Source organism: Octopus sinensis, linkage group LG29 (assembly GCF_006345805.1).
Source record: "Octopus sinensis linkage group LG29, ASM634580v1, whole genome shotgun sequence".
In the NCBI taxonomy this organism is placed as follows: domain Eukaryota; kingdom Metazoa; phylum Mollusca; class Cephalopoda; order Octopoda; family Octopodidae; genus Octopus; species Octopus sinensis.
Window position 1 is genome coordinate 4,622,681 of NC_043025.1, and position 25,204 is coordinate 4,647,884.

Consider the following 25,204-nt stretch of genomic DNA (forward strand, 5'->3'; position numbering starts at 1 on the left):
TACTGCTTCGTGTTAGTCGTTGAAGTTGGTTGAAGGTGGTTGCTGGTCGTGTGGCTGTCAGAGCCCGGAATTCGTGACCGATCGCAATGCTGTCTTAGCCGAAGAGGGAGATTTGAGCTTCGCGGGCTCGAGGGAACGTTTTCCCGCACATGCGCATGGGGAAGACTTCCGGTGGCCATCCGGAAGTAGTCCCATTCTGCGCATGCGCGCCGAACCCTACACAGTAGCATCACTACACATATAATAGAAATATTAAATATAAAATAATAATATAGGCGCAGTAGTGGCTGTGTGGTAAGTAGCTTGCTAACCAACCACATGGTTCCGGGTTCAGTCCCACTGTGTGGCATCTTGGGCAAGTGTCTTCTGCTATAGCCCCGGGCCGACCAATGCCTTGTGAGTGGATTTGGTAGACGGAAACTGAAAGAAGCCCGTCGTATATATGTATATATATATATATGTGTGTGTTTGTGTGTCTGTGTTTGTCCCCCTAGCATCGCTTGACAACCAATGCTGGTGTGTTTACGTCCCCGTCACTTAGCGGTTCGGCAAAAAAGAGACCGATAGAATAAGTACTGGGCTTACAAAAGAATAAGTCCCGGGGTCGAGTTGCTCGATTAAAGGCGGTGCTCCAGCATGGCCGCAGTCAAATGACTGAAACAAGTAAAAGAGAAAGAGAGAAAAAGAGAATACCGATGATTAAGTAATGTGCAAAATAATAAATAAATCGTATATATCATGAATTGATAAAAGGTGTTTTTTTTCTAATTTATATATATATATACAGTCTTTTCTGTTGCTTGACCATTAATACCTGCTATATATCTCTCTCTTGCTGCCTTCGAAACACACTGCCACACATACATAGACACACACACACATACATGAAAGCAATTTCTCAAAATAATTCAAATATAAACACCAGTCATACAGAATACATTCACACTCTTTGATTTTCCTGTATCCCCCTTTCCTGTATCCCCCTTTCGTCCTGTTTTGTCCCTTTATGTTTTCCAACCATATTTGTCAGCCCTTGTGGCCAATAAAAAGAATTAATTATTATTATTATTATTAGGATCTTTTCCTTTAGAAAGACAGAATTCCTTTAGAAAAACACAATTTCTAGTAAACTAAACAATTTGAAACTTCGTAAACTGGTAGAACGTGTCAAAGGAAAACATTATTTTCACTTGGCATTTTTGATTCTAAAGGAAAAGATCCATTATGATTATTTTAAACTAGACGCATAATTAAGTTAGTCATGCCCAGGACTAAAGATACCAACCAAGTGAGCTAGGACTGACCGGTCGTTTTATTCATGGGTTATTATTCACCGTTTTGTTTGCGCATGCGCCTTACGATTTTGGAAATTCCAAAATGCTTTTATCAAAGGTTTGAAGATTATTTGAAAAGGAATGAAAAAATTGCTGTAATTGTGGTCCGTGTTGACACCAGTAGGTATATAATATTGTCTCGTGTGGAATTTGGAAGCGAATGCCGTATGTATGTTGTGGTATTTCTGTTGAATCTCCTCTGCCATGTGTAACGATCGTCTGCTTCTATACGCCCGCCTATTTGTGTGTAGGCCTGTGTGTGTGTGTATATGTGTATGTCTCTCTCGCTGCATATATATATATATATATATATGTATGTGTGGCGGTATAACGTATGTGTATATGCGTGCGAATGTACTTTAATGTAATATACGGATATGATATGATGAATATATACGGATTATATGTATTTCTTTATTGCCCTCAAGGGGCTAAACACAGAGGGGACAAACAAGGACAGACAAAGGGATTAAAGTCGATTACATCGACCCCAGTGCGTAACTGGTACTTTATTTAAAGACCCCGAAAGGATGAAAGGCAAAGTCCAGAATATATATATATATATATATATATGTATATATATATATGTATATATGTATATATATCTTTACTGTCCACAAGGGTCTAAACACAGAGGGGACAAACAAGGACAGACATAGGTATTAAGTCGATTACATCGACCCCAGTGCGTAACTGGTACCTTATTCATCGACCCCGAAAGGATGAAAGGTAAAGTCGACCTCGGCGGAATTTGAACTCACAACGTAACGACAGACGAAATACCACTAAGCATTTCGCCCAGCATGCTAACGTTTCTGCCAGCTCGCCGCCTTATATACGGATTATATGTGTGTAAATGTACACACACGTGTGTATACATATATATATCACATCGCTCTCTCTCTCTCTCTCTCCATATATATATATATATATATAATATGTATATATGTGTGTACACACACACACACACACACACACATATATATATATATATATATATATATATATATATATATATACACACACACACTCAGGTATATGTGAAGATGGGTACATATAAACACACACACGCACATATACACATACATTCTCAACAATTTTAGGGAGTAGTGTCAACGACTCAAACAGGATTTTATTCCAGAATTATCTTGCACTGCATATCAGATATACAACAAAATTGTCCACAGTTGCTGAGGAAACGGGCGAAACTTTTTAACGAACAGTCTAGAAGAACAAACAGGAAGCTAAGGGGGGGGGGGGGTTATACAAAAGAAAAAAACACCACTGAGCTTGACCAGTTTCCAAAGATCTGTTTTTTAGATATTAAAGGAAAGATCTGTTGGTCTATATATGTCAAAAGATTAGCATTATATAGAGGGGGGGCGGACTCAAAGGGGAGAGGGATGAGGGGCACGTGCCCCCTGAAGAAAAGAAGTGCACCGTTCTGAATAATGCTGTTATGCCCTTTTCTCTTGGAAGTGTATTCCCTTCTGACCTTGTGCCCACCCTTTGAAAAATTCCCGGGACCATATCTGATATCTACTGACCAAGGAGTGATTTGACACAGGTGTTAAATTGGGTGGGGACTAACTGGCTAGTACGGGTATTTTGAGCATGAGAATATCAATACCTTATAATCTGAAGACCATCAGGAAGTGACTATATCGCCTTATCTCTGATGTTGTAGCACTTCTCTTCCTGGTTGCTGTTTATAGTTTTAAAGGGAGAGCCAATCCCTGCCATCTGGTCTCAATTTTTAAACGTGAAGGTCTCTCTGCAGTGGTTCAGCCTGCTAAGACATCTGTGGGTTTTACAATGCAGTAGTTTTCTCTGCCTTACAAGTCTGGAGAGATCCACCTACCCTGGAGTTGTGATAGAGTGTCAAAGAGGGTTCCGGAGCACCTGGTGGACTCCATCTCTTGATTTCCTATCAAAGTTGACTCCCCTAGCCTTTTCCTTCCCCTAAGGCACTCACAACTCGGTAAGGTTTTAAGCATACAGCTACCTCATTAATCCTCACTACTCTTTTAATCTTTTACTTGTTTCAGTCATTTGACTGCGGACATGCTGGAGCACCGCCTTTAGTCGAGCAAATCGACCGCGGGACTTATTCTTTGTAAGCCCAGTACTTATTCTATCGGTCTCTTTTGCCGAACCGCTAAGTGACGGGGACGTAAACACACCAGCATCAGTTGTCAAGCAGTGCTAGGGGGGACAAACACAGACACACAAACACACACACACATATATATATATCTATATACATATATACGACAGGCTTCTTTCAGTTTCCATCTACAAAATCCACTCACAAGGCTTTGGTTGGCCCGAGGCTATAGCAGAAGACACTTGCCCAAGATGCCATGCAGTGGGACTGAACCCGGAACCGTGTGGATGGTTAGCAAGCTACTTACCACATAGCCACTCCTGCACCTGATTAAACTTTTGCTTACGATGTAGCATGTTAATCATATGCAATTCACCTCCCAAAAGCTCTTTCTGTTGACCAGTAAAAATAAAATGTGTGTACATGGCTGTGTGGTAAGTAGCTTGCTTACCAACCACATGGTTCCAGGTTCAGTCCCACTGCGTGGCATCTTGGGCAAGTGTCTTCTACTATAGCCCCGGGCCAACCAATGCCTTGTGAGTGGATTTGGTCGACAGAAACTGAAAGAAGCCTGTTGTACATCTGTACTGTTTTCGATGAATTGCTTTCATTTTGTTTAAAATTTCATTTTCTAATGCTTACTTTCATTTTATGACAGCTATTACGTACAAATCCTGTTTTCTGATTGGTTAAAACTTAATAAATGTTAAACCTCTTTAACCCTTTTGTTACTAACCTGGCCAAAACCGCCTCTGGCTCTGTGGTAAAATATCTTGTTTTCGTAAGTTTTGAATTAAAATCTTCCACCAAATCTTAGTCACAATTTATGTCCCTAACTCTAGCTTAATGATAACTAAGTTATTTTACTAAATTCTTTGTTATACTTAAAATTAATTGAAAGAAACACAGAGCATCTCAAAATAAATACAGTAATGAAAGGGTTAACATTCTTCTGAAATAAATGAATCACAAATTCAAAATTAACTTTAAAAAATAAAACATCAATATGGCTGTGTGGTAAGAAGTTTGCTTCCAAACCACATGATTCCAGGTTCAGTTCCACTGTGTGGCACCTTGGGCAAGTGTCTTCTACTATAGCCTCGAGCTGACCAAAGCCTTGTGAGTGGATTTGGTAGACGGAAACTGGAAGACGCCTGTTGTATCTCTCTCTCTCTCTCTCTCTCTCTCTCTCTCTATATATATATAATATATATATATATATATATATATAGATATTATGTATATATAATATATATATATATATATATAATATATATATATATATATATATATATATATATATATATATGTATATATCACGTGACCGACCAGACCATCAGATGTTGCTACACATCGCTGGTCACAATGCATTCGCATTGTTTTAGCCTTCAAACGACGCCACCCCACTGGCTAAGCGAGCAGGCCAACAGAAGAAAGAGTGGTGAAAGAGTACCGCAGGGATCACCACCCCATATATATATATATATATATATATACCGGAGTAAACACATAAATGTGAAACAAGGTCGCAAAAAAGAGTACTCAAATACCAGAGGTAGAGTAATATGCTTTATTTAAAAGCAGCAGAACTACAACAAAAGCTCTTACTCAGAGTTTCACGTTCCTGTTCATTGGACAGTTTTGTTAAAATAGAACAGAAATAACATTATGATTAAAACTAGTTAAATGATACACCTTTAAAAATGGATTTTTTTCTTTGGTCCTTTCAAATAACGGTCTTAAGCATGCGATAGACAAAAACAAAATAAATGAATTCAATATAAATTCATCATTTTATGAAAATCAAAGAAAAATCTTAAATTGAAAAGCGGATTCAAAATACATATTATCAATAATAAAGACTGGCTTCTGTGCCGGTAGCACATAAAAAGCACCATCCGAACGTGGCCGATGCCAGCGCCGCCCCAACTGGCTTCTGTGCCGGTGGCACATAAAAAGCACCATCCGAACGTGGCCGATGCCAGCGCCGCCCCAATGGCTTCTGTGCCGGTGGCACATAAAAAGCACCATCTGAACGTGGCCGTTGCTAGCGCTGCCTTGGCTGGCTCCACATAAAAAGCTCCAACTGATCGTGGCCGATGCCGGACCCGCCTGGCACCTGTGCAGGTGGCACGTAAAAAGCACCCACTACACTCGCGGTGTGGTTGGCGTTAGGAAGGGCATCCAGCTGTAGAAACTCTGCCAGATCAGACTGGATCCTGGTGCAGCCCCTAGCTTCCCAGACCCCGGTCGAACCATCCAACCTGTGCTAGCGCGGAAAACAGACGTTAAACGATGATGATGATGATGAAATATAATTCGATTAATACAATTAATACATTGAAAATTGAATTATTTTACAACAGTATATACACATACTAAACCATCAATATACATATATACATCAAAATACACAGATGGATATATATATAGACCACATACATATGCAGACATATATAAAATGTAATCTTCCATCGTTTGACAACTGATGTTAGTGTTTTTACATCCCCATAACTTAGTGGTTCGGCAAAAGTGACCAATAGAATAAGTACTCGGCTTACAATTAACACCCGTGGACATATTTACAAAGTAAGAAAATAGCACAGCTCCCATGACTTCAGGAAACATTTTTTCACGCTGAGAGTTGCTGAAGCATGGAACAAACTGCCGGCATCGGTTGTTAGTTGTAGGAGCACTGCATCCTTCAAAACTTCCATGCTTCCTGAAAGATTCGCCAACACTACACCTGATTTTCTCCCCTCCATACACACGCTGAAGCATGGAACAAACTGCCGGCATTAGTTGTTAGTTGTCGGAGCACTGCATCCTTCAAAACTTCCATGCTTCCTGAGATTCGCCAACACTACACCTGATTTTCTCCCCTCCATACACACACAAGCATGTATCTGACTCATACATTGTTCGCTTTCCAGACATTTCTACATTACTGCATGTAATTTCTATGCACTTTCTGACAAGTTGTGGTGCACCTGAGCACTGTATACAATAATTTCATTATTAATATTATTATTATTAATAAATCCTGTGGTCGAATTTTTCGACTAAAGGTGTTGCTTCAGCATGGCCACAGTCAAATGACTGAGACAAGTAAAAGGAAAACAAGAATTAAAATAACCAATTTTAACATAGGCGCAGGAGTTGCTGTGTGGTAAGTAACTTGGTAACCAACCACATGGTTCCGGGTTCAGTCCCACTGCGTGGCATCTTGGGCAAGTGTCTTCTACTATAGCCTCAGGCCGACCAATGTCTTGTGAGTGGATTTGGTAGACGGAAACTGAAAGAAGCCTGTTGTATATATGTATGTATATGTGTGTGTGTGTGTGTGTGTGTTTGTATGTCTGTGTTTGTCCCCCTAGCATTGCTTGACAACCAATGCTGGTGTGTTTACGTCCCCGTCACTTAGCGGTTCGGCAAAAGAGACCGATAGAATAAGTGCTGGGCTTACAAAGAATAAGTCCCGGGGTCGATTTGCTCGACTAAAGGCGGTGCTCCAGCATGTCTGCACTCAAATGACTGAAACAAGTAAAAGAAAAGAATAAAGAAAGAATTTGAAAATTTTCACTTGGTTTTAAAATTCCAAAAATCTGTGACAGAACAGAAAAGATGTCTAACTCTTTCATTTTTCGCTTTTCTTGTGGTAATCTTTCCCTCCTCTCTATACATTTTGATCATGCTGTCTCTCACTCTCTGTAAAAGTATATCGCTCACGCTGAGTATACTCTTTTACTTGTTTCGGTCATTTGACTGCGGCCATGCTAGAGCACCGCCTTTAGTCGAGCAAATCGACCCCGGGACTTATTCTTTTTGTAAGCCCAGTACTTATTCTATCGGTCTCTTTTTTCCGAACCGTTAAGTGACAGAGGACGTAAACACACCAGCATCGGTTGTCAAGCAATGCTAGGGGGACAAACACAGACACACAAACAAACACGCATACATATATATATATATATATATACATATATACGACAGGCTTCTTTCAGTTTCGGTCTACCAAATCCACTCACAAAGCATTGGTCGGCCCGGGGCTATAGCAGAGGACACTTGCCCAAGATGCCACGCAGTGGGACTGAACCTGGAACCATGTGGTTGGTTAGCAAGCTACTTACCACACAGCCACTCCTGCGCCTATATGTGTATGGAATTTCGTTGGGGTGACAGAGTGATTTGAAAAAGTTGTGTAAAAGATAATTTATTTGGCAATCTTTCAAAAGCTGTACATAAGAAATGAAAGTATTGCTTTGGCAATTTCTGTAAAATCTTTAATTTCTCTAATTTCTTTTTAACAGCTAAATTGTTTATTATTTACATAGGACGGATATTTGTCCTCATCTTGTTTGTTGTTAACACAACATTTCAGCTGATACACCCTCAAGTCTTCATCAGGTGTCTTGGGGAAATTTCGAACCTGGCATAGTGGTTAAGAGCATGGGCTACTAACTCCAAGATTCCGAGTTCGATTCCAGGCAGTGACCTGAACAATAATGATAATAATAATAATATCAAAAAATATCTTAGGAATGAGAACCCAGGTTTGAAATTCCCCCATGTCACCTGATGAAGGCTGGAGGTTATATCAGCCAAAACGCTGTGTTTACAACAAACAAGATGAGGACAAATATTCGTCAAATGTAAATAATGTAAATAATATAAATTATTCCTCTTCTCTCAAATATAGAACTGTAAATTGTTTATGTTTATATATTTTTGTGTATGTATGTGTTTATGTGTGTATATATATGTATGTTTGTGTATGTAAGTACTGTATATGTATGTGTATACATATACATGTGTATACACATATATATACATATATATATATATATATATATACATATATATATGTGTGTGTGTATGTTTGTGTGGCTGTGTTTGTCCCTCTAGCATTGCTTGACAACCGATGCTGGTGTGTTTACGTCCCCGTCACTTAGCGGTTCGGCAAAAGAGAACAGTAGAATAAGTACTGGGCTTACAAAGAATAAGTCCCGGAGTCGATTTGCTCGACTTAAGGCGGTGCTCCAGCATGGCCACAGTCAAATGACAGAAACAAGTAAGAGAAAAGAAAAGAAAAAAAATATAAATGAGTAACAAAGATGTACAGGTGTCAATTCATTATGCCCGTTTCAAGCAGCTCCTTTAATTGATTAGTAAAAACATTACATCAGTTTGAAAGAAACCGTTCTCATCAGATGACCACATAGACTTCAAACATAAAGGATATAACCATTTTTTTAAAAACTAGAATACAGTTGAAAACTACATTCTACATAAAGTCTTCAAAATATAAGTAGTTAGGTCATCACTCTTTTCATCCCGACCCCCACTATTTTCCTCTGCTACTCTCGAAATTTTACTAGGCTTGACATGGTATGCATTATTTTACTAAACACATTCTGCCACAGATATGACAACAGAAACAATGCAAATATTTTGAGTTCCATTATTGATGTGAATATGTTAAAAAAGAATTGATATATGCACAGGAGTGGCTGTGTGGTAAGTAGCTTGCTTACCAACCACATGGTTCTGGGTTCAGTCCCACTGCGTGGCACCTTGGGCAAGTGTCTTCTACTATAGCCTCGGGCCGACCAAAGCCTTGTGAGTGGATTTGGTAGACGGAAACTGAAAGAAGCCCGTCGTATATATGTGTATATATATATATGCGTGTGTATGTTTGTGTGTCTGTATTTGTTCCCCTAGCATTGCTTGACAACCGATGCTGGTGTGTTTATGTCCCTGTCACTTAGCAGTTCGGCAAAAGAGACTGATAGAATAAGTACTGGGCTTACAAAGAATAAGTCCCAGGGTCGAGTTGCTCGATTAAAGGTGGTGCTCCAGCATGGCTGCAGTCAAATCACTGAAACAAGTAAAAGAGTAAAGAGAGAGTATATCCTTTGTTTGAGGTCTATGCAGCCATCTGACAAGGATGGTTTCTTTCGAATTGATGTAATGTTTAAATTAATCAATTAAAGGAGCCACTTGAAACAGTCATAATGAATTGACACCTGTACATCTTTGCTACTCATATTCTGTTCACCAAACTTGGAATCTGCACTTGGGAAATACTATAAAAAGTACCTTTATAAAAAGTGCATGCCTGAATTACCAAGTGCAGATATCTTCATTTAGCTGGGTTGCATTGTCTGCACACACGGCAGGAATATCAGGTACAAACACCTCTGCAAGGAATCTTGATATTCAGTATTCAATTAATATTAATAATAACAAACAATGAAATTATTGTATACATTGCTCAAGTGCACCACAATTTGTCAAAAAGTGCGTATAAAGCATATGCAGTAATGTACAAATGTCTGGAAAGCGAACAATGTATGAGTCAGATACATGCTTGCTTGTGTATGGAGGGGAGAAAATCGGTAGTGTAGTGTTGGCGAATCTCAGGAAGCATGGAAGTTTTGAAGGAGCAGTGCTCCGACAACTAACAAACTGATGCCAGCAGTTTGTTCCATGCTTCAGCGTGTGTATGGAGGGGAGAAAATCAGGTGTAGTGTTGGCGAATCTCAGGAAGCATGGAAGTTTTGAAGGATGCAGTGCTCCGACAACTAACAACTGATACCAGCAGTTTGTTCCATGCTTCAGCAACTCTTAGCATGAAAAAATGTTTCCTAAAGTGATGGGAGCTGTGCTGTTTTCTGACTTTGTTTGGGTGTGCAGATTATACCGACCTAGCAAGGTGCTTCAATTTAAGTGCCTAATCCAACTGAATCTTAATTATATTATATATATATGTATAGGGAGAGTTTACGGAAAAAAACAAAAGACGAAGACGGGTGGTGTACAAAACAAACAGATGTATTAGTATAACGCTCAGGAATAGAAAAAGTCTTTTACGTTTCGAGCCTATGCTCTCCTACAGAAAGGGACACAGAAAACAAGGAGAGAAAAAAAATGTGTGTAGTGGCTAACAATATACATTTATACATATATATATACCGGAGTAAACACATAAATGTGAAACAAGGTGGAAAAAAGAGTACTCAAATACCAGTGGGAGAGTAATATGCTTTATTTAAAGCAGCAGAAAATTCAACAAAACCTGTTACTCTGAGTTTTACGTTCCCGTTCGTCGGACAGTTTTTGCTAGAATTCTAGCATTCATTGAGAATTCATTCTGCCACAGATATGACAAAAGAAACAATGCAAATATTTTGAGTTCCATTATTGATGTAAATATGTTAAAAAAGAATTGATATATCCTTTGTTTGAGGTCTATGCATCCATCTGACAAGAATGGTTTCTTTCGAATTGATTTTGTAATGTTTAATTAATCAATTAAAGGAGCCACTTGAAGCAGTCATAATGAATTGACACCTGTACACAAGAATCCTAGCAAAAACTGTCTGACGAACGGGAACGTGAAACTCAGAGTTACATGTTTTGTTGAATTTTCTGCTGCTTTAAATAAAGTATATATATATATATATATATTATATATATATATATATATATATATATATACTAGGCGCAGGAGTGGCTGTGTGGTAAGTAGCTTGCTAACCAACCACATGGTTCCGGTTCAGTCCCACTGCGTGGCATCTTGGGCATGTGTCTTCTGCTATAGCCCCGGGCCGACCAATGCCTTGTGAGTGGATTTGGTAGACGGAAATTGAAAGAAGCCTGTCGTATATATGTATATATATGTGTTTGTGTGTGTGTTTGTCCCCCTAGCATTGCTTGACAACCGATGCTGGTGTGTTTATTTCTCCGTTACTTAGCGGTTCGGCAAAAGAGACCGATAGAATAAGAACTGGGTTTACAAAAGAATAAGTCCTGAGGTCAAGTTGCTCGACTAAAGGCGGTGCTCCAGCATGGCCGCAGTCAAATGACTGAAACAAGTAAAAGAGTAAAGAGAGAGAGTATATATATATATATATATATATATATGTAGGTCCCGGTTGAGTTGGGGTTAACCACAGTAAATAAGGTACTCAATACATAGCAGAGTAAATTAATTTATTATATAGAAGGAGCATCTACAGGACTAAAACTGTTTCATTCAAAAGAAATCATCAGGAAGCTAGTAGACAAGAGTTGTTTTCTTGTCTACTCTTGTCTACTAGCTTCCTGATGATTTCTTTTGAATGAAACAGTTCTAGTCCTGTAGAAGCTCCTTCTATATATAAATATATATATATATATATATATATGTATACACACACAAAAAAAATACACAAGCCTGAACAATTCAGCTGACAAAATTACAGAAATAAATACACATACATGCGCATAGACATACAAACATATCTCTTTTCTCTTTCTCTTTTTACTTGTTTCAGTCATTTGACTGCGGCCATGCTGGAGCACCGCCTTTAGTCGAGCAAATCGACCCCGGGACTTATTCTTTTTGTAAGCCCAGTACTTATTCTATCGGTCTCTTTTGCCGAACCGCTAAGTGACGGGGACGTAAACACACCAGCATCGGTTGTCAAGCAATGCCAGGGGAACAAACACAGACACACAAACATATTCACACACACTTATATATATATATACATATATACGACAGGCTTCTTTCAGTTTCCGTCTACCAAATCCACTCACAAGGCATTGGTCGACCCGGGGCTATAGTAGAAGTCACTTGCCCAAGATGCCACGCAGTGGGACTGAACCCGGAACCATGTGGTTGATTAGCAAGCTACTTACCAAACAGCCACTCTGAGTCTGCTGGAAATAAAAAATGAAGAAATTAAAAAATTTTTACAGAAATCGCTGATGGAATACTTTCACTTTTCGTGTATAGCTCTTGAAAGATTGCCATTTGTTTTAATAGCATACTTTTCTGTTAGTAAATATGTTTTTCTTATACACACACACACAGACTCAATTGATGCTAGGTGGAGATTACTCTCTCTCCCTTTTTTTACTCTTTTACTTGTTTCAGTAATTTTACTGCTGCCATGCTGGAGCACTGCCTTTAATCGATCAACTCGACCCCGGGACTTATTCTTTTTGTAAGCCCAGTACTTATTCTATCGGTCTCTTTTGCCGAACCGCTAAGTAACGGGGACGTAGACACACCAGCATCGGTTGTCAAGCAATGCTAGGGGTACAAACACAGACACACAAACACACACACGCATATATATATATACATTAAAACGCGGCGAGCTGGCAGAAACGTTAGCATGCCGGGCGAAATGAGTATCCGTATTTCGACTGCCGTTACCTTCTGTGTTCGAATTCCGCCGAGGTCGACTTTGCCTTTCATCCTTTCGGGGTCGATAAATTAAGTACCAGTTAAGCACTGGAGTCGATGTAATTGCCTTAATTCGTTTGTCTGTCCTTGTTTCTCCCCTCTATGTTTAGCCCCTTGTGGGTAATAAAGAAACATATATATATATACATATATACGACGGGCTTCTTTCAGTTTCCGTCTACCAAATCCACTCACAAGGCTTTGGTAGAAGACACTTGCCCAAGGTGCCATGCAGTGGGACTGAACCCGGAACCATGTGGTTGGTAAACAAGCTACTTACCACACAGCCACTCCTGCGCCTATTTGAAACTTATTTGAAATTATAAATGGAAACAAATTGTAGATTTGGACTGTCTGTATTTTGAAACTATGATTTAAAGAATGTTGAGAAAAAAGTTGAAATTTTAGGATTTAAGTGGGAGGTGTGTGTGTGTGGGGGGTAATGGAAAAATGTTTTAAATTTCACTATTGTTTTTAAATTACATTTTATTTTCTGTTTGAAAATAAAAGAAGTGGGGAATGTAATGGTGACCATCAATTTCCAAAAACTTTTTTTTTAACGTTCGAGGCTTGTTTTTAGGTGCGTAGTACAAAAAAAAAGCAATGGCCAAAATTGGTACTGAGGGTGGGGTGGAGTGAAAAAAATTCATAAATTTTCAAATTTTTTTTTTTTTTGTTTTTATTGCAAAAATATCTACTGTTATTTTTATGCTCGTAGTGTCAAAAAAAAAAAAAAATTGGACAAAACTGGGTGGGGGCAGATTCATGAGTTTTCCACATTTTTTTTCTTAAAAACAAACAGCGTCCCTCCCCCCACTTATTGTTCACAAGGGTGTGGTAAAGAAAAATTTTGAAAAGTCCGTGTCAAAATGGAGAAAATCTAGCTTATGTGGAAGTGCTTTTCTGAAAGTCTGCCAAGGTATTCTATTGTGAAAATTGCCCAACAATCATGAGATTCTCAGCTAGTGTATATATACATGTGTATGTGCGTGTACATATAAATATATATACTCTTTTAGTCTCTTTTACTTGTTTCAGTCATTTGACTGCGGCCATGCTGGAGCACCGCCTTTTTTTAGTCGAGGAAATCGACCCCGGGACTTATTCTTTGTAAGCCCAGTACTTATTCTATCGGTCTCTTTTGCCGAACCGCTAAGTGACGGAGACGTAAACACACCAGCATGTTGTCAAGCAATGCTAGGGGGACAAACACAGACACACAAACACACACACACATACATATATATATACATACATATATACGACAGGCTTCTTTCAGTTTCCGTCTACCAAATCCACTCACAAGGCATTGGTCGGCCCGGGGCTATAGCAGAAGACACTTGCCCAAGATGCCACGCAGTGGGACTGAACCCGGAACCATGTGGTTGGTTAGCAAGCTACTTACCACACAGCCACTCCTGCGCCTATATATATATAAATAATATATATATTATTAAGGTGGTGAGATGGCAGAAACGTTAGCACGCCGGGCGAAATGCTTAGCGGTATTTCACCTGTACACACAGGTGCAGGTATAGCTGTGTGGTAAGAAGCTTCCCATTCATATGGTTCCAGGTTCAGTCCCACTGCTTGGCACCTTGGACAGGTGTCTTCTACTACAGCCCCAGGCTGACCAAAGCCTTGTGAGTGGATGTGGTAGACGAAAACTGAAAGAAGCCCATTGTATTTATGTGTTTGTTCCCCAACACTGTCGTCAATCGGTGTTGGTTTGTTTACATCCCTGTAACTTAGCAGTTCAGCAAAAGAGAGCAATAGAATAAGTACCAGGTTTTAAAAAAGATAAGTACTGAAGTTGATTTATTACTAGCTTAATAATCTTCAAAGTGGTGCCCCAGCATGGCCACAGTATGATTATTGAAACAAGTAAAAGATAATAGATGTATGTATGTGTATATTAATAAATATATGTATGCACATATACATACATACATACATACATATATATATATATATGTGTGTCTGTGCATAGAAATAAATACACACACACACACAAATAGATATAGATTTTTATGATAGCAGAAATGACAAGCAAAAAAATAGTGGGTGTAAGTTGCATATACATATACATGATGTAATCTTTACAGCTGTTTCAGTTTAAAAAAAGTTCCTTGGGAATATTACTAATAATTGAATTTTTATGAGTAATATTTTTATCATCTATATAGGCACAGGAGTGGCTGTGTGGTAAGTAGCTTGCTTACCAACCACATGGTTCCGGGTTCAGTCCCACTGCGTGGCACCTTGGGCAAGTGTCTTCTACTATAGCCTCGGCCGACCAAAGCCTTGTGAGTGGATATGGTAGACGGAAACTGAAAGAAGCCCGTCGTATATATGTATGTGGTTTAATATAGGCATAGGAATGGCTGTGTGGTAAGTAGCTTGCTTACCAACCACATGGTTCCGGGTTCAGTCCCACTGCGTGACACCTTGGGCAAGTGTCTTCTACTATAGCCTCAGGCCGACCAAAGCCTTGTGAGAGTGGATTTGGTAGACGGAAACTGAAAGAAGCCCGTCGTATATATGTATATATATATATATGTGTGTGTTTGTGTGTCTTTGTTTGTCCCCCTAGCATTGCTTGACAACCGATACTAGTGCGTTTATATCCCCATCACTTAGCAGTTCGGCCAAAGAGACCGATAAAATAAGTACTAGGCTTACAAAGAATAAGTCCCGGGGTCGAGTGCTCGACTAAAGGTGGTGCTCCAGCATGGCCGCAGTCAAATGACAGAACAAGTATAAGAGTAAAAGAGTATATATATATATATCTATATATATATATATATATATATATATATATATATATGTTATAATATATATATATATATATATGTGTGTTTGTGTGTCTTTGTTTGTCCCCCTAGCATTGCTTGACAAACGTGCTGGTACGTTTATATCCCCGTCACTTAGCAGTTGCTCGACTAAAGTTGGTGCTCCAGCATGGCCGCAGTCAAATGACAGAAACAAGTATAAGAGTAAGAGTATAATAATTTGCTTGTTCGTTTGCCTATTATTCTTTAGTTAGTTAGAGAGGTGGAGTAAAAATGAGAGAGAGAGTAGGGGAGAAGTATGAGTAAGGAGAGGAGAGAGGAATATGATAATACAGTGAGGCCAATAGCATCATGTGGTTAGTTGAAAGTATATATATACTCTTTTACTTGTTTCAGTCATTTGACTGCGGCCATGCTGGAGCATCGCCTTTAGTCGAGCAAATCGACCCCAGGACTTATTCTTTTTGGAAGCCCAGTACTTATTCTATCGGTCTCTTTTGCCGAAACGCTAAGTGACGGGGTCGTAAACACACCAGTATCAGTTGTCAAGCAATGCTAGGGGGGACAAACACAGACACACAACAAACACACCATACATATATATATATATATATATATATATATACATATATACGACAGGCCTCTTTCAGTTTCCGTCTACCAAATCACTCACAAGGCATTGGTCGGCCCGGGGCTATAGCAGAAGACACTTGCCCAAGGTGCCACGAAGTGGGACTGAACCCGGAACCATGTGGCTGGTTAGCAAGCTACTTACCACACAGCCACTCCTGCGCCTATTTATATGTATTTTTTTTTGCCACATAAGCACCCCACGTAAATACTCATTCTTCATTTCAGTTTCATTATTGCTCATATTTTAGTGTCTTTTCTCTGAAATCTTTCATCATATCCTGTGACCTCATCACTAACTCACTACCCCACGTGTCTCTTCCTGTTCTGTTTAGTTCATGGACTCTAAAATAAAAACAGGAATAAATCTGAAGTGAGGAACGGAGTATATAACATATATTTTCTCAGGAAAAAGGAAAAAAAAAAATAAGGTCGATCCCGAAATATAACAATATCTGGGTTTTTTTTTTTTATTACCCACAAGGGGCTAAACACAGAGGGGACAAACAAGGACAGACAAACGGATTAAGTCAATTACATCGACCCCAGTGCGTAACTGGTACTTAATTTATCGACCCCGAAAGGATGAAAGGTAAAGTCGACCTCAGCGGAATTTGAACTCAGAACGTAACGACAGACGAAATACCTATTTTTTTATTACCCACAAGGGGCTAAACACAGAGGGGACAAACAAGGACAGACAAACGGATTAAGTCAATTACATCGACCCCAGTGCGTAACTGGTACTTAATTTATCGACCCCGAAAGGATGAAAGGCAAAGTCGACCTCGGCGGAATTTGAACTCAGAACGTAACGACAGACGAAATACCTATTTTTTTATTACCCACAAGGGGCTAAACACAGAGGGGACAAACACGGACAGACAAACGGATTAAGTCACTTACATCGACCCCAGTGCGTAACTGGTACTTAATTTATTGACCCCGAAAGGATGAAAGGCAAAGTCGACCTCGGCGGAATTTGAACTCAGAACGTAACGACAGACGAAATACCTATTTTTTTATTACCTACAAGGGGCTAAACATAGAAGGGACAAACAAGGACAGACAAACAGATTAAGTCGATTACATCGACCCCAGTGCGTAACTGGTACTTAATTTATCGACCCCGAAAGGATGAAAGGCAAAGTCGACCTCGGCGGAATTTGAACTCAGAACGTAACGACAGACGAAATACCTATTTTTTTATTACCCACAAGGGGCTAAACACAGAGGGGACAAACACGGACAGACAAACGGATTAAGTCACTTACATCGACCCCAGTGCGTAACTGGTACTTAATTTATCGACCCCGAAAGGATGAAAGGTAAAGTTGACCTCAGCGGAATTTGAACTCAGAACGTAACGACAGACGAAATACCTATTTTTTTATTACCCACAAGGGGCTAAACATAGACGGGACAAACAAGGACAGACAAAGGGATTTAAGTCGATTACATCGACCCCAGTGCGTAACTGGTACTTAATTTATCGACCCCGAAAGGATGAAAGGCAAAGTCGACCTCGGCGGAATTGAACTCAGAACGTAACGACAGACGAAATACCTATTTTTTATTACTACAAGGGGCTAAACATAGAAGGGACAAACAAGGACAGACAAACAGATTAAGTCGATTACATCGACCCCAGTGCATAACTTGTACTTAATTTATCGAACCGAAAGGATGAAAGGCAAAGTCGACCTCGGCGGAATTTGAACTCAGAACGTAACGACAGACGAAATACCTATTTTTTTATATCACAAGGGGCTAAACACAGAGAGGACGAACAAGGACAGACAAAGGGATTTAAATCGATTACATCGACCCCAGTGCGTAACTGGTACTTAATTTATCGACCCCGAAAGGATGAAAGGCAAAGTCGACCTCGGCGGAATTTGAACTCAGAACGTAACAGCAGACGAAATACCTATTTCTTTACTACCCACAAGGGGCTAAACATAGACGGGACAAACAAGGACAGACAAACGGATTAAGTTGATTACATCGACCCCAGTGCGTAACTGGTACTTAATTTATCGACCCCGAAAGGAAGAAAGGCAAAGTCGACCTCAGCGGAATTTGAACTCAGAACGTAACGACAGACGAAATACCTATTTCTTTATTACCCACAAGGGGCTAAACATAGACGGGACAAACAAGGACAGACATAGGTATAAAGTCAATTACATCGACCCCAGTGCGTAACTGGTACTTAATTTATCGACCCCGAAAGGATGAAAGGCAAAGTCGACCTCGGCGGAATTTGAACTCAGAGCGTGACGGCAGACGACATACGGCTACGTATTTAGCCTGGCGTGCTACCGATTCTGCCATCTCGCCGCCTTGTAAATACAACAATATATGTTTCATCACATGGTTTCACATAAGGAATCTTGCGGATCAAATCCACAAATGTAACTTGTATTATTTAATCTCTTATTTTACATGTAGTTTATACCACTTAATACCAAATTAGAAATAATTTTGTTCTGTTCCGTGTTAGGCTGATGATCCAATTACTTTTAGAATCTTGCTTCCCAACCACATGGTTCCAGGTTCAGTCCCACTGCATGGTACCTTGGGCAAGTGTCTTCTACTATAAACTGAAAGAAGCCTGTCGTATATATGTATATATGTATATATATATGTATGTGTGTGTATTTGTTTGTGTGTCTGTGTTTGTCTCCCTAGCATTGCTTGACAACCGATGCTGGTGTGTTTATGTCCCCGTTACTTAGCGGTTCGGCAAAAAGAGATCGATAGAATAAGTACTGGGCTTACAAAAGAATAAGTCCCGGGGTCGAGTTTGCTCGATTGAAGGCGGTGCTCCAGCATGGCCGCAGTCAAATGACTGAAACAAGTTAAAAGAGTAAAGAGTAAAGAGATTCTGTTAGTCTCTTTTGCCAAACTGTTATATTACAAGGAGAGAAACATGAATATAAGTTGTCATGTGGTGGAGCGGAACCCACACAAACTCACCTATATAGATATATTCATGCATGCATCACATAAATCAAATTTCGGATGTACAGGTAAAATCAGTCTTAATTATGAATTTCCGTTGTTGTTTGAAGTGGAATTCTGGACCTTCCAGCTTTTTTCATTTGATATTTGGGATCTTTTCGGTTTGACCGGCAGTTTTTCCCAGCGGTGTCATATGAAATTGTCACCCATAATTATGACCCTTGTATCGATCTATTGCATTTCAATCTGTTTTAGGGTTGGGTTGGTTAGGGGTGGGGGAAGGGTATCTTTTTTTCTTCACAAATGTAAATAAACCCAATCTGTTTCTTAAACGCGGGACATATTCATGCGGCACAGACTGTTTTTTTTTTACCTCAATAGACGTCATTGATTGGTTGAAATTGCAGAAATTGAAGAAAAAAAACAGCAAATATCTTACAAACCGCTTCCCATTTGTTCCTGCATTTATTATGTTTTTTTAACTCATTATATATAATTATATATATATATATATATATATATATATTTAGTGAGGGAAGAAATGGAGCTGAACGAAGATTTTACAAAATTCCTTTTTATTATTTTCTACATATGTTTCAAAGGCTGCCCATGGTATGAATGGCCATTCATACCATGGGCTCCTAGAGAGCGTTTGTTCGAAAAGCTTGCTGCACATTTGTTTGGAGATTTAAGTTCCTGGATTTTCCTGAAGAGAATGCTGCAAAATGGTCTCCTTATTCAATCCGAATTAGGGAATTTGCAGCCTTTGAAACATATGTAGAAAATAATAAAAAGGAATTTTGTAAAATCTTCGTTCAGCTCCATTTCTTCCCTCACTAAATATATAAAACTTCAATTATCCGCACTAAGGCACGGTTGTGATACCCCATGGTCGTAACCTCAGCCGTGATTTTTCTGTTGTGATTTTTGCTACCCAGGTATCGGTTATAATTTGAATAATCCGTAACAAGATAATTCATTTATCCATTTCAATAAAAATATATATATATATATCAGATGGCCAGATAACCGAAGAGATGGTGTTGTGGATTTCCACTTCGGCATCTGAAACTGACTATTGAGTAATTGTAACATATTATTTTATAGATAAATTTCCTCTATTTACATAATATTGAGGTCTCTTTCTTTCTTTTGTTATCTTACCGTTTTTACCAATATATATATATATATATAGAATGGTTGTATACTGTCAATCTAACAAGAACGTGACAGTAGGGGGTACACCACCGTTGTATAGCCCTAGGAGGCATCGAACGCCTCCTGTCACCCCCTACTGTCACGTTCTTGTTAGATTGACAGTATACAACCATTCTATCGCCCCACCACCGTACAGGTCTCTACGAGAGATTTAGAAATTCAATATTTCTTATTTTGATAATCAGTGAATAGATTTCACTGAGTTTACATATATACAGATACGAAGTCCAGACAAATATCACCAGCCGACCGGTGTCTGCTACTCTAGGCCGATGAAGGACAATGATCCTGAAACACGGTGTCCCTAGATGCAGTTCTGGCGGCCGGGGGTGTTTGTCTCCCCTTCGTATATGTATATAAGGACACAGGGAAAAAATGTGTCAAAGCTGTCAGGAGGCGTTCGATGCCTCCTAGGGCTATACAATGGTGGTGTACCCCCTACTGTCACGTTCTTGTTAGATTGACAGTATACAACCATTCTATCGCCCCACCACCGTACAGGTCTCTACGAGAGATTTAGAAATTCAATATGTGTTATATATATATATATATATATATATATATATATAATATATATATAGTATATATTTGTGCATGTGTGTATATGTATGCATACATATATGTATACACACACACACATGTATTTATGTATGATTTCATTTAGTTTCACTCCACCTGTATATACAACACAGACCCATGCACACTCACACATACACCATACATTTCATATTGTTTTGCTAATAGATTATTTCATCAATGCCTGCACTTAAGTTCCATTGTACGTCAGTAACCTTACCCTAATGTCTTTCACTCTCTCTCTCGTTTCATTCAATTAGATTTCCTGTTTCTTGCACAAACAACTCTACTAGTAAAAACTTAAAATCAATGCAATCTTGTGATCTATAATAATAATAATAATAATAATAATAATTGTGTATAGTGCTCAGGTGCACTACAACTCATCTAAAGTGTATATATAATCAGGTGTAGTTTCGGCGGATTTCGGAAAGCATGAGGGCCTTAAAGGATGCAGTGTCATGGCAGTCAACAACTGACGCAGGCAGTTTGTTCCATGCTTCAGCAACTCTGAGCGTGAAAAAATGTTTCCGAAAGTCATGGGAGCTGTGTTGTTTTCTGACTTTGTAGGCATGTCCACGTGTGTTGGACACATGGAGATCAAAAAGGTGTTCAGTGTTGTTGTTGGTGAGGTGGTTGATAACTTTGTAGAGTATAACCAGATTATGACCAGAGTGAAAAACAAAAATGTCAGAAGGCTTGGTAGCTTGGGAAGAATGAAAGTCCATGTTGCGTACATTCGTTTCTTAGCCTTGAAATTTAGCTGAAATGTACTGCATCATCATCATCATCATCATCATCATCATCAACATGTAGCATCTGTTTACCATGCTGGCATGGGTTAGATCTCTTTCCTCTTTTACTCTTTTACTTGTTTCAGTCATTTGACTGCGGCCATGCAAATCAACCCCGGGACTTATTCTTTTGTAAGCCCAGTACTTATTCTATCGGTCTCTTATTGCCGAACCGCTAAGTGATGGGGACGTAAACATACCAACATCGGTTGTCAAGCGATGGTAGGGGGACAAACACAGACACAAAAACATACACACACATACATATATATATATATATATATACATATATCCGACAGGCTTCTTTCAGTTTCCGTCTACCAAATCCACTCACAAGGCATTGGTCAGCCTGAGGCTATAGTACAAGACACTTGCCCAAGATTCCACGCAGTGGGACTGAACCCGGAACCATGTGGTTGGTAAACAAGCTACTTACCACACTGCCACTCCTGCGTACATTTGTTTCTTAGCCTTGAAATTTAGCTGAAATGTATAGCATCATCATCATCATCATCATCATCAACATCATCAACATGTAGAATCTGTTTACCATGCTGGCATGGGTTAGATGGTTTGACTGCTACTGAAAGCTGGAGAGCTGTACCAGGGTCCAGTTTGGTTTGGTTTGGCTTGGTTTCCATGGCTGTGTGCCTTTCCTAATACCAAAAAGCTTCAAGAGTGCAGTGGGTACCTTTTACGTATCACCAGCACAGGTACCTCTTACCTGTCACCGACACAAGTGCCTTTTATGTGTCACCATCATGGGTGCCTTTTATATATCACCAGCATAGGTCCTGTTTACATGTCACACCCATAAAATTATCAACCATCGTACAAACAATAACTCTGAGCACCTTTTCAAACTCCACCCATCTAACACCCGTGGACATATTTACAAAGTAAGAAAACAGCACAGCTCCAAGACTTGAGGAAACCTTTTTCACGCTGAGAGTTGCTGAAGCATGGAACAAACTGCCGGGCATCGTTTATTAGTTGTCGGAGCACTGCATCCTTCAAAACTTCCATGCTTCCTGAGATTCGCCAACACTACACCTGATTTTCTCCCCTCCATACACACACCAGCATGTATCTGACTCATACATTGTTCACTTCCCAGACATTTGTACATTACTGCATATGCTTTATACGCACTTTCTGACAAGTTGTGGTGCACCTCAGCACTGTATACAATAATTTCATTATTATTATTACCATCATGGGTGCCTTTTTACACGTCACCATCACAGGTGCTTTCTATGTGTCACCATCATGGGTGCCTTTTTACACATCACCAGCATAGGTGCTGTTTACATGTCTCTGGCACAGGTGCCTTCTGTGTCACCTTCATGGGTGCCTTTTACACATCACCAGCATTGGTGCGGTTTACATGTCACTGGCACAGGTGCCTTCTATGTGTCACCATCATGGGTGCCTTTTATATATCACCAGCATTGGTGCAATTTACATGTCACTGGCACAGGTGCCTTCTATGTGTCACCATCACAGGTGCCTTTTGCATGTCACTAGCACAGGTGCCTTCTATGTGTCACCATCATGGGTGCCTTTTACATATCACCATCACAGGTGCCTTTTGCATGTCACTAGCACAGGTGCCTTCTATGTGTCACCATCACAGGTGCCTTTTGCATGTCACTAGCACAGGTGCCTTCTATGTGTCACCATCATGGGTGCCTTTTGCATGTCACTAGCACAGGTGCCTTCTATGTGTCACCATCACAGGTGCCTTTTGCATGTCACTAGCAAAGGTGCCTTCTATGTGTCACCATCATGGGTGCCTTTTACATATCACCATCACAGGTGCCTTTTGCATGTCACTAGCACAGGTGCCTTCTATGTGTCACCATCACAGGTGCCTTTTGCATGTCACTAGCACAGGTGCCTTCTATGTGTCACCATCATGGGTGCCTTTTGCATGTCACTAGCACAGGTGCCTTCTATGTGTCACATCACAGGTGCCTTTTGCATGTCACTAGCAAAGGTGCCTTCTATGTGTCACCATCATGGGTGCCTTTTACATATCACCATCACAGGTGCCTTTTGCATGTCACTAGCACAGGTGCCTTCTATGTGTCACCATCACAGGTGCCTTTTGCATGTCACTAGCACAGGTGCCTTCTATGTGTCACCATCATGGGTGCCTTTTGCATGTCACTAGCACAGGTGCCTTCTATGTGTCACCATCATGGGTGCCTTTTTACACGTCACCATCACAGGTGCCTTTTGCATGTCACTAGCACAGGTGCCTTCTAAGTGTCACCATCACGGGTGCCTTTTACATATCACCAGCATAGGTGCAATTTACATGTCACTGGCACAGGTGCCTTCTAAGTGTCACCATCATGGGTGCCTTTTACATATCACCAGCATAGGTGCAATTTACATGTCACTAGCAAAGGTGCCTTCTATGTGTCACCATCATGGGTGCCTTTTACATATCACCAGCATAGGTGCGGTTTACATGTCACTTCTATGTGTCACCATCACGGGTACCTTTTTACACGTCACCATCACAGGTGCCTTTTGCATGTCACTAGCACTGTCCATGACTACAATTTCATTTGGCCTGACAAGTCTTCTCGAACACAGCGAATCGCCAATGGTCTTCATCATCTGTAAGACCCAACATCTGAAGATCATGCTTCACCACCTCGTCCATGCCTTCCTGGATCCACTTTCTCCACAGGTTACCTCTACAGTTAGTGATTGGCACTTCTTGACACAGGAACCCTCATTCACATGCATCACATGACCATACAAGGCATAGCCTTCCTTCATGTAGATGAAAACTGAAAGAAGCCCATTGTATTTATGTGTTTGTTCCCCAACACTGTCGTGAATCGGTGTTGGTTTGTTTACATCCCTGTATCTTAGCAGTTCAGCAAAAGAGAGCAATAAAATAAGTACCAGGTTTTAAAAAAGATAAGTACTGAAGTTGATTTACTCAGCTTAATAATCTTCAAAGTGGTGCCCCAGCATGGCCACAGTATGATTATTGAAACAAGTGAAAGATAATAGATGTATGTATGTGTATATTAATAAATATATGTATGCACATATACATACATACATACATACATACATATATATATATATATGTGTGTGTATTTATGTGTGTCTGTGCATAGAAATACACACACACACACAAATAGATATAGATTTCTATGATAACATGGTTATTACTTCTGTATTCATCTTTTCGGAGTTGATAAATTAAGTACCTATTTCTTTACTATCCATAAGGGGCTAAACACAGAGAGGACAAACAAGGACAGACAAACGGGTTGAGTCGATTATATCGACCCCAGTGCGTAACTGGTACTTATTTAATCGCCCCCGAAAGGATGAAAGGCAAAGTCGACCTCGGCGGAAATTGAACTCAGAACGTAGCGGCAGACGAAATACGGCTACGCCTTTTTTAAGTACCAGTTACGCACTGGGATCGATGTAACCAACTAAATCCCTTTGTCTGTCCTTGTTTGTCCCTTCTATGTTTAGCCCCTTGTGGGCAATAACGAAATATATATTTC

At 39.8% G+C, this 25,204-nt stretch overlaps 2 protein-coding genes across 5 annotated transcripts in view; one reads left to right on the forward strand and one right to left on the reverse strand.

Moving 5' to 3' along the window:
- The window catches only part of LOC115226061 (MARVEL domain-containing protein 1-like), a 347,770-nt gene that overhangs the window by 219,620 nt on the left and 102,946 nt on the right, over nucleotides 1-25,204 (reverse strand). The window lies entirely within an intron of this gene.
- LOC115226057 (ubiquitin carboxyl-terminal hydrolase CYLD-like) overlaps nucleotides 1,354-25,204 on the forward strand; it is a 58,130-nt gene continuing 34,279 nt past the window's right edge. Inside the window, exon 1 of one of the 3 annotated variants that reach the window (XM_036514899.1) lies at nucleotides 1,354-1,499. The gene's annotated coding sequence lies outside the window, so the exon portion shown is untranslated. The remainder of the gene's footprint in view (nucleotides 1,500-25,204) is intronic. The other 2 variants (XM_029797029.2, XM_029797030.2) reach the window with 2 other exon arrangements.